Source organism: Pinus tabuliformis, chromosome 3_2, assembly GCF_031772625.1.
Source record: "Pinus tabuliformis cultivar Carrire ecotype Pingquan chromosome 3_2, CPIR1, whole genome shotgun sequence".
In the NCBI taxonomy this organism is placed as follows: Eukaryota; Viridiplantae; Streptophyta; class Pinopsida; order Pinales; family Pinaceae; genus Pinus; species Pinus tabuliformis.
This window is the reverse complement of record NC_142302.1, coordinates 234,153,285-234,165,625: the sequence shown is the minus strand read 5'-3', so window position 1 is coordinate 234,165,625 and position 12,341 is coordinate 234,153,285.

Sequence of the window (12,341 nt, the reverse complement as noted above, 5' to 3'; positions counted from 1 at the left end):
CATCCCAATATTCTATTGATCCTTTTGTATCAAAATTTTTAAGGGCTTACCCTATAAGAATGACCTAACTTCTAAGAAATTTACATAAAGGCTAATAAGGTCTCTAAGATGAAATACCTATTTGCAATAAGAATATTAAGATAAATATTTCTTAGATGCGAAAATGAGAGTGACTCTTTCGAATTAAAGTTTAATTAGGGTACCCTCATGTAGGAGAAAAGATTCATCAGATAAAGTATTTGCTTATTTGTTTTATTACCAATATATGCAAAGAAAAATAAATGAACTCAAAAATGGCTTTTACCTCTTTTGCTTGGTTCATAATAGGAATTAGGCTCAAATTTCCAATGTTACACTTTGTTGCATTATTGATATTTTCATGAGTTTTGAATCTCTAAAATAATGGAATTGCTTTAGTATTTAATCCTTTGTATCTTTCAACATAATCCAAAGAGCATAGAATTTAGCCTAATTTTTAGATCCATGCTTGAAAATATACCTCAAATAAAAATAATGAACAAAATCTACGAAGAGGATAACCCCTTCTATGCAAATACCTAGGTCTCCTTGAATTGCACCATCAAAATAAGCTTAAGGCTTCTCATGATCAATACTTGGTGTTGATATAAATATAAACTTATTTATATTTTGACGTGCTCTTATTATCATATGTATCTAATCTAATGCTATGATAATTTGGAACAAGAGTGAAAACCAAATCCCGGAAAGTCATATATTTTGGCATATAGGATTCCATAAATAAAAAGACAAGGAAGTGCCTTATACTCTATGGTGGCTTTATTTATTAACCCATCTAAAAGGTAGTGAATTAGAGTCAATGTATGTTAGGTCCCTATAATACTAGTGATGCCCCCATTAATATTGTTGTTGTCTCCCTTATTAATATTGTTGTGCCCCTATTGTCCCCATATTGTTATCACTGTGCCCCATAGAATCCCTTTATTGTTATTTTTGTGCCCTTATATTATTATTGTTAGGTCGGCTTGGTTATATTGTGACCCTTTAGCTCCTATATATAGAGTGAGATTTTGTCATTTGAATCATCCAAGAATTGTTCATTTATGTAATGTAAAGGAGGTTGCCCCCTCAAAGAGGCTGAATTCTAAGGCGTTGATCTATCTTTTCTATCTTTTTGTGAGCTAGTTTCATAACATTTGGTATCAAAGCTTTGGATTCTAGGGTTTTGCTGCTCCAAATTGGTCATTGTGGAATTTTTGTTATAACTTTAACTTCTTCATTTATTTATTTATTTTTTTAATTAATTAATTAATTTTTTTAATTTTTAATTTTTTAATTTTTATTTAATTTTAATTTTTATTTATTTATTTTTTTTGCGACATTTCAGAAGCAAAAAAAAAAAACCATTTGAGACGAGTTCATACTGAACCTTGGGTCCAAATTTCAGAGCTTTTCACACTATATTTGCGGAGATATGAAATGAGGAAGTTGGTCTTTTGTAGACTCCTATATTACATTCCAAACAGGTGACTTGGGGAAAATCATGATAACTTTCTCTCTGAGCATTGGATTGAAATTTTGTAAGAAGGTACAGAAAGAGGACGGGCTGTAGTTTCTTGTATATATTTTTCAGAGCCAAAGGTCGAAACAGTGACACGTGGCACTTCATACAAGTTTGCTCTTCTGGAAAGGTCTATAATCAGGTCATCTTGGGAGATTGTGCATAACTCTTCCTTGGAGAATCAAATTTGGATCAGACTGGTGGCATTGAAAAGAGGACACAGAGGGATACTACAGATCAGAATTTCAGAATTGGATGATCCGAAATTATAGAGATACATCAGATTCAATATCAAGCTCCTACAAAGTGAAAAAATGTGTGTAGTTTTTTTAAAATTTTTGCATAGGCTTGGTTTGAAAAATTAGTTTGAAGGAATTCAAAGGGCATAGTAAAGCATTATTATCGGTAATTGATGCCTCGAGGAAAGAAAATGAAAACACCTAGGAAGCAACCTGAAAGCTCTAGCATGACTCATGAAGAAGAGGAAGAAATGCAACATGATATATCAAAATTACAAGACCAAGTGCAACAAGTGTCACTTGCACAAAAAGTAACAGAATCTAAGATGGATGGTTTAAAGAAAGATGTAGAAGCTAAGATGGATGGTTTAAAGAAAGGTGTAGAAGCTAAGATGGATTGTTTAAAGAAAGGTGTAGAAGCTAAGATGGATGGCATGGAAGCTAAGATGAATAGCATGGATGCTAAAATAGATGGCATGGATGATAAGATGGAAGAATTGTGGATAAATATGAATAAGTTTCTACAAGAAATGATCACTAATGGTGAAAGGGTAGTAAAGGAAACTCGTGATGAAAACAAAAGAAATGTTAATCATGATTCCATAGACTCTAATGTTGGATCGAAGACCCACCATATTCCAAAAATCGATATGAGGAAGTTTGATGGCAAGGATCCAACAACAAGGATATTACAAATGGAGCAATTTTTCGATCTCAATAATATGAAAAACACACAAAAGGTATGTATTGCAACTTTATATTTGGAACCAAATCAGTTTGTATGGTATCAATGGCTTTTCTCTCATAAACAAATTATCACCTGGGCAATTTTTACGGAATCATTGACAGCACATTATGAGGATACAAAAAGCAACACTTTTTTTAGCCAATTGATAAGTCTCAAACAAAAGGGTTCAATAATGGAGCACATTGAGGAGTTCCAAATATTGAACATAAGGGTAAAAAATATTCCAGAGGAGCATTAGATTGATGTGTTCATAGGGACTATAAAGGATAATATCCAACATGATGTTCGCCTTTGGGAACCTGATTCATTAGAGAAGGCATTCAGGTTAGCAAGGAAAATAGAAAGCAAAATTATGGCAACCAGGAAGCATACCACTCACAACTATAAAGATGGAACTGTTGTTGTCCCTAGCCTTCCACAACCTATAAGGTTGACACCACAACAATTGGAAGAAAAAAGAGCAAAAGGGCTTTGTTACAGTTCTGATAGCAAATGCACTAAAGGTCATAAGTGTGCTGAGAAGAAATTATTCTACATAGATTGTGAAGAGAAGAAGAAAAGGAGCAAGAAAGGTTAAAAGAAGAGGATATACTCCAGGAACAAAGCCTAGATAAAGAAGAAATGAATCTGACCATATCTTGTAATGCAATGGCTGGAATTACCACTCCTCAAACCATCAAGATAGAAGGACAAATCATGAAGAAAAAGGTAATAGTGTTGATAGATTCAAGAAGTACCCACAATTTTATTCATTGTAAGATAGAAAAAGAATTGAATTTCTTCCTATATCTAGCACCAGAGTGTCAAGTGATGGTTGCAAATGGAGGAATGATAAATTTCTCTGGAAAGTGCCATAATATCAAGCTATCCATGGGAGAATATGTATTGAAAAGCCCAATGCTTTCCATTCCAATGGGAGGTGCTGATGTTGTACTAGGAGTCCAATGGCTACAATCCTTGGGTACAATAGCTTTTAACTTTCAAGAAATTTTCATGAAATTTTATGCGGAAGGAAAGGAAGTTGAATTAAGGGGTACTGTAGGGAAACTAGGAAAGATAATAAGCTCTAACGGTATGACAAAGCTTCTAAAACAGGAACAACGACGTGTGATTGCATAATTATGTTTTCTAGATGTTTCCACATCGAATTCATCCATTTCTCCAGATCTCCAAAAATTCTTGGACAATAATTCCAAGGTATTTGAGACTCCCAAAGGTCTCCCACATATTCATGATCATGATAATGCTATTCATTTGATTCCAGGAAGTGTTCCTCCAAACATTAGGCTGTACAGATATCCCTATGCCCAAAAGAGTGAAATTGAACGTATGGTTGCAGAAATGCTTGAGGCTGGTATAATTCAACCTAGCCAAAGTTCTTTCTCTGCTCCAGTAGTATTGGTGCACAAGAAGGATGGATTTTGGCGCATGTATCCGCATTATAGGGAGCTCAAGAAGCTCACTATTAAATATAAGTTTCCCATTCTTGTCATTGATGAATTATTGGATGAATTGCATAGATCAACTTACTTCACCAAGTTAGATCTTCGTTCAGGATATCATCAAATAAGAATGAAGACTCAAGACATTCCGAAAACAACATTTAGAACGGGTAACTATGAGTTTTTGGTCATGCCCTTTGGCCTTACCAATGCACCTTCTACATTTCAAGGTTTGATGAATTCCATTTTCAAACCCTTCCTTAGAAAATTTGTGTTAGTATTTTTTGATGATATACTAATCTACAACAAGTCTGGGAAGGATCATGTTGAACACATTGACAGGGTGCTACAACTATTGGAGGAGAAACAATTATATGCAAAAAGATCCAAACGTTTCTTTGGAGTACAAGAGGTGGAATATTTGGGTCATATTGTATCTCATGAAGGAGTTAAGGTAGACCCTAGAAAAATTAAAGCCATTAAGGAATGGAAAATCCCCACATCCATAAAGAATTTGCGAGGATTTCTCGGGTTGACAGGGTATTATCGCAAGTTTGTTAAGAATTATGGGAAAATAGCAGCACCTCTAACAACATTGTTGAAGAAAGATGCATTTTCATGGACTCTAGAAGCAACAAAGGCCTTCGAAGATCTTAAAGAGGCAATGTGCCAAGCACCAGTCTTAGCTACACTAGACTTCACAAAAACCTTTATTGTGGAATGTGATGCTTCTGGAAATGGAATTGGTGCTATTTTAATGCAAGATGAAAGACCCATTTCTTTCGAAAGTCATCCAATCAAGGGAAAGTATTTACACAAATCTATTTATGAGAAGGAAATGTTGGCAATACTACATGCACATAAGAAATGGCGACCCTACCTAATGGGAAGACACTTCAAGGTAAAAACAGATCATGATAGCCTTAAATACTTTTTAGAACAAAGATTATCCTCTGAATAACAACAAAAATGGGTCACAAAGATGTTGGGTTATGACTTTGAAATCATATACAAAATAGGGAAGCAAAATGTTGTGGCAGATGCACTCTCAAGAAAGGATGAGGATGTGGAAGCATTGTTGTGCACCATTTCTATTATCCAACCAGATTGGATAAATGAAGCAAGGGAGGAATGGAAGAATGATGAGAAGTGCGGGAACTTATTCGAAAGTTACAACAAGATTCCATTACGTCTGATACATTTAGCTGGAAAAATGATTCGTTATGGTACAAAGATTGCTTATACCTTTGTAAGAACTCCCAACTCAAACAAAATATTCTTCTGGAATTGCACGCTTCTCCCTTAGGAGGGAACTTAGGATTTTTAAAAGCATACCACAGGGTTAAGAAGGAATTTTTTTGGGATGGCCTTAAATCGGATATTCAAAAGTTTGTGGTGGAATTTTTGGTATGCCAACAAAATAAAGCTAAAACAATTAAGACACCAGGTCTATTACAACCTTTATCCATTCCAAGCCAATGTTGGGAGGAGGCTTCAATGGATTTTATCATAGGTTTACCCAAGTCTGAGGGAAAGAGTGTCATCATGGTGGTAGTTGATAGACTTACCAATTATGCACACTTTTGTGCATTATCACATCCATTTAAAGCCAATACAGTTTCTATAGCATTTATGGAAACAATTCAAAAGCTACATGGAAACCCAAAAATTATTGTAAGTGACAAAGATCCCATTTTTACAGGAAATTTTTGGACAGAATTATTTTCTTGTCTTGGTACTTAGTTAGCTCATATCTCATCTTATCATCCTCAATCTGATGGGCAAACGGAGATAGTAAACAAATGCTTGGAAGGATATCTTCGTTGCCTTGTATCTGATAAACAGACAAAATGGGTCAAATGGTTGCCTCTGGCTGAATGGTGGTATAACACTTCCTTCCATACTGCAACAAAAATGACCCCATTTATGGCACTTTATGGATACTAGCTACCATCCATCACATAATATTTAAGAGAAAATTCTAAGGTTCAAGTAGTGGAACATCACGTCGAGAATCAACAACAAGTTCTCCAACTCTTAAAGGATAACCTCGTGTTGGGGTAGAATAGAATGAAATAACAGGCAAATCAACATCGTAGTGAAAGAATTTTTTATGTAGGTGATTGGGTATTCCTACGGCTACAACCATATAAACAAATGTCCCTCAAGCAAGCTAAGAAGGATAACAAATTGTCACCAAATCATTATGGTCCGTACAAGGTGTTGCAAAATATTGGTACCATGGCATACAAATTGGAGCTTCTTGCAGCTTCTTGAGTGCACCCAGTTTTCCATGTTTCATGTTTAAAGAAGGTTATAGGTGACAAGCTCCAAGTTCAAACAATATTGCCAGAACTTGACGAGGAAGGAAAAATTATATTGGAACCGGAAGTAGTCATAGAAACAAGAACTTGACAACTACGAAATTGATCCATTTCAGAGTATCTCATCAAGTGGAATAACTTATCCACTGAATATTCCACATGGGAGGATGAGGCTTTTATACAAAAGCATCCAAAACTACTCAAGCGTTGAGGACAACACTTTTTTGAAGGAGAGGGGCATGTTAGGTCCCTATAAGACTAGTGATGCCCCCATTAATATTGTAGTTGTATCCCTTATTAATATTGTTGTGCCCTTATTGTCCCCATATTGTTATTACTGAGCCCCATAGAATCCCTCTATTGTTATTTTTGTGCCCTTATATTATTATTGTTAGGCCGACTTGGTTATATTGTGACCTCTTAGACTCCTATATATAGAAATGAGGTTTTGTCATTTGAATCATCCAAGAATTGTTCATTTATGTAATGTAAAGGAGGTTGCCCCCTCGAAGAAGTTGAATTCTAAGGTATTGATCTATCTTTTCTATCTTTTTGTGAGCTGGTTTCATAACAATGTATCCCATTTAGATAAACCCAGAATGAATTGTATACCTACTTCTAGACATACATATTAGCAAAGGGGAAGTCTTGAACTTATGATCAATAGATTCATCAATATTCTTACAAAGAACATATCTACTAGGCTCTATTGATTTCCTCTTCTATCCATTATCCCAAGTTAATAGGTTGTTTACTAGTGCCAACCATAATGTTTTTTGTTTTTAACTAAATTTTAATTTATAAACAAATCTCCATCACCACACTCTCAATGTAGTTAGGTATTATAATATTCTTTCTATGTAGCCTAATTTGACAGAGTAATCCCCAAAACCATAATTCTTGGAGCATTTGAGTTAATATTATTCTCTTCTCAAATTGATAGAACTATGGTTAAGAAGGTTAACCTAATGATTGCACTCATTTACTAAGTTCCCTTGTAACTTTAAAGCTTTTGTAATCACACACCCTTACGACTAAGCATTTCTATGTTGTGAAAATATTACCTCCTTTAGAGAAAAAAAACCTCAATTTCATGTAGTGTATCCAACAAATCCTTATAATTTGAAATTATGTTTGGCCTTTATCCATGGGTCCTCCCCTATTCAAACCTTGTTTCCATTCCCAACTTGACAAGCTATCCATTTACCTACTAAAGGAAATGCCTTTTCCATAGCTTTCTATATTATGTAAGCCCCTTGTTTGGTAGGTGTTATATTCGTTACATGACCAACACTATGTGTAATTCATTGTGCTAGGTGAAACAGGGGGCAGGGTGGGGTGTCATAGGGAGGCATAACCCCCAAAATTATTAAAAATAAAGGCATGACTTCTTGCATCCATTATTTAGTGGTTTTTGGCACACAAATTTCACTTTTGACAATTTTATAGCACATGGTGGTTTATTCCATGATTTTTTAATTTTTGTTAAAGAATTAGGGTTCTAATCTAATTTAATTTAATGAAATAGTGGTTTTGGATGTTGTAGGATACTGTATATTATATTCTAAACAATGAAGTTGATTGGTGATCAAAATTAGAGGTGCATATTTAAACAATTTGTTGGCTTTCCTCGTTTGGGTTTCCAAGTATATCTCCATGTAATATTTGATTACCATTTTTTTAATTTTCTATTTGTGAATAATCTATGTATGCATTACATTGTTATATAAGGTTTAAAACTTACACCTCATTGTATTTTTTCTCTTAAATATGAATTGTTCTTCTATATTCAACCCTTTATATATTTGAATTTCATCACTCTTCCCCAAAGGTCTTCATTAGAAACAAATATCCAGAGGCTTGTGGCGAGTGGTTAGTCGTTAGTTGAAATGTGAATATTTTTGAATCCCAATCACTCAACTTCTTTAGGTAGATCGTCTTAGCCACTTGACTAATGGTATTCCTTGTTTATCCCTCTTACTAGTCCAAGAAATTCTAAATAATATCTACTTTATTTTGTTTAAAATACCCTTTGGAATATTTTCAATTGTCATCTCTAGAATTGCCTTGACTAGGACTAGTCTCCCAACACGAGACAACCATTTATTGCACCAAACAAAGATTCTAGCTTCCATATTGTTAAATAGCTAGAGCCAATGATCATAATGGTAATAATTTTGTTTTAACATGAAGCCTAAATATTTTTACCCTTATTCCAAACCACCTTTATTCATTGGAAATAGAAGTTCATCTAGTGCCTTGACATAATTAGTTAATTCACACAACATTATAGATTTATTCGTGTTGAATACCATTCATGTAGCTTTACAATAAAGGCCCAACAAATTTGTGAATTTTCCTAATTCCTTAACTAGTCCATGGAAAAAAATCATTGTCACCTATAAATAATGGATCTGAAATATATATAGAGTTTGATATTCTAATCCCATTCAAATCACCTTTCCTTCTTGTTTCCTTGATTAACATACTTAATCCATCTTCCATTAAAACAAAGAGAAAAGAGGATGGGAAAACCCTTGTATTAGTCCTCTTGAAGTGGTGAAAAACCCAAAAGGAATGTCATTAATCAATGCAATAAAATAAATTGAATTTGAGCAATCCATGATCCAATTTATAGTTTGAAAATTCGCACCCATTTTTGGAATAAATAATTTGAGAAACAAACACTTCACCCTATCATATGCCTTAACCAAATCAATATTAAATATAAATGCTTACATTTTTTGTGTTTTGACAAAGTGCATTCCTTCTTGTGCAATACCCACTTCTTATGGATTTAGTGATTATTTACGAACCCAAATTTTCCATCCAACACAAAATATAAATTTCCATTTAATTTGTTAGTAATGATTTTTTATTTAAGATTGTAAATCAAATTGCATAAATAAATTGGCATACATTCTTCAAAGGTAGCAACATCGTCTTTTTTGGGTACCTGTGTTATATACGTAGACTTAAGTTCCCTCAAGAATATTCCAAAGTCCAAGATTATTTGACAACTTTCAATGAATCTTGATCCAATAGTTTAATGAACCACAAATAATACCCTACAAGCAAACCTTTAGGACCTCTAATTTTTCCTTTTTGAAGGTTGATATGACAACCTTCAATTATGTTATTTTCATTCTTTCCTATGAAGCCTTATTCATATCCTCATCTAGGAGACATGGAAAGAGACTTATAATTTTCATAAGTTCACCCATGTTGGCCTCTTTAAGATCCTCAAATAAGGATTTGAAATTCAATATGCAAACATCTACAATTTCTTAGAAAGAGCTAACCTTATTTCCATTTGGATGTATGATTTCCCACAAGGTGTTGATGTGCTTTCTATGGTTAGCGTACTCATGCAAAAAAAATTGTGTCATTGTCTCCTTTATTTATCTAAAGAGCTCTACTCTTAAGCTTCAATAAGGCAACATCCTTGTTTATAATATTATTTTTTTAACTTTGCAGCTCCTTTAGGGGTTGGGCTTCATCATCCAAAAGTATGCCAACACCATTGTTCTCAAAAGAGAATCTACTACTTCTTCCACCTCCTTTTGTTGATTTTGAGACTTAACAGTTAGGTTTTTCACCTGAACTTTCATTAAATATTATACTCTTTTAATATTATTAACAAATTGTTTCATGAAAAAACCCTCAAATGAATATCAAAAGGTATCCAATTATTGGCTACCAATTCTCTAAACTCCTCTACATCCACCAACCATGTATGACTGAGTTTCATAAAGCATTGCGGCTTCCAATTATATATATATATATATATATATATATATATATATATATATATATATATATATATATATAACCACCCAAAAATTTATTTTTATGTTCTCCTTAAATAAGGGTTCTACCAATAGGAATCAATCTAGTATTTTTTAGATCCTTTCATGACTTCTTCTGGAATTTCTCCAGGTCAAGAAAATATCAACAGGTTCCACTTCTACTAATTGGGGGTTCTCAAACAAAAAAGGAAGATGGTCCCCAGGAGGGACCTTTCCAATAGCCTCCCCCAAGATTACTCTCACATTTATGTTTAGGTTCAAGTCACCTCCCAAGAACATGTTATCCCGTTTCAAATAAACAACATAAATAATAACTTCCTAGAAAATTCTCCTTTGTGCATATGAACCACATATATTGATTAATCATATATTTTTTAGTAGATAATTTATAATTGAATTCACTATTATACATGAATTTGGATCTTTAAAGGAGATGGAAACAAATATAATATTTCATTCGGTAATTAAACCTCTATATAGAGCTATCACATCTACTGAACAAAAGTTCTAGTTCTTTAAGACAATAGACTAAGAACCTAAGGCTTTATAGCCATAACATATATTTCCTAAAGCATCATTGAGTTAGGTTATAAATAACAAAATGTATTTTTAGGGATAGTTGTTTGTGGCCACCCCCAACCCCTCTAGAATTAAAGGAAAAATTTATCATTTGATACTAATTTATGGGCCTAGCTCACTCTAAGATTGTGGAGAAATAGAGGGTTCTGCTTCTGTAGAAGCAACTTGTGGAGACATCCATTCCATGGTCTTTCTCCATATTTTTGTACTTGTACTTGGTGAATTTATAAATTTAACATGTGCTATCTTGAAATCCGTGATTCTGTTGTATGTAGGCTTCTCAATTAAAAGAGTTTTCATCATCCAAGCAAGTTGAAAATCTTTATGAAGATAATCGACAATTGTAGCTCCCTTTACTATTGTAGTCTTTTCATGTGTAGAATTAATATTACTTTTTGCTTCCACCAGTAATGTTTCATAAATTTCCCAAGATAAAAAATTGTTTTGCGGGTCCCAATAGGATGGTAAACCAACCCTTGTTCTTTTATCAAAATTGATATTGAACTTCATCAATGCTTCCTTAATTTCCCTCAATTTCTTCTCTGCTTCTTTTCTGTTAGCATTTTTCAATATCATCTTTTTTTTTTTTTAGTTTCTATCACATGTTTAGTCCCGTCTTCTATTCCAAACTCCATTTCCTATGCAAACTTTGAGTTTAAGAAGTCAATCAATTTCTTAGCAAACTGGGCTATATTCTGCAGCTTCTGTTTATTACTGAGGATGAATTCTTGTAAATCTTTGGCAATAATATTTTCCTCTTAAATTATAACCAGGAATTCCCAGAGACTCTTTACTGTATTAATTATTTCATTCCACAAGATTTCTCTTACTTGTACCAAAGACATGTTTCCTTTCACTTTCTCCTTTAATTCTTTAATTTCTTGCTGAGCAACCTAGAAATCCCTTATGTATTTTTTTGCAGTCTCCTTGGTCATAAACAACTCATGCTCATTTGCCTTGATAATTTTCACAACATTGTCCAAATCTATTTGCTTCTTCAACTCATTTTCAGCAATGTGAAATTCACTCCTAACTTGAGTCAGTTTCTTAGTAGGATCATCTGAATCTATTGCCACTACAATCATGCATACATGTGAATCAATCTTTTGCTATAAAGAAAGATTCATCTCTTTCAACTTCATTATTTCTTCATCCCTTTGTAGGAGCTCTTGGATGAGTAGCTCTTTGTCCTTTTCAACCCCTACTACCTATGAAGCCATAGAATGCTCTGTTGAGGGAAATTTCAATTTCTTATTTAGTACCTGAATTTCTATCTCAGCACTTTGTAGTAACTTTTGAACTACAGACATGTCTCTTGGATTCACACCAATCTTGAAATTATCTTTTTTAGCTCTTCATTTTGGGTATTAAGAGATCTGGAATTTTCTTTCTCTAACTTCAGCTGGTTTACCACTTTCTCTAACATATTTTCAACTTTAGAGGCTGTTATCACAAAACCAGTACTAGGGGCTGCAACCAAGCAAGGTTTCATGTAACTGTTTCAGACCAGACTTTAGACTAGGAATTAGCCTTCCTAATCAGAGAGGGCTCTCTCACAGGCTTTTGATAGAAAATTAATCACAACAACAGAGGGCTAACTCTTCACACATTTATAAAAATATAGCTGGCTGGACATACATCAAATTAGTCTTCATTGGGC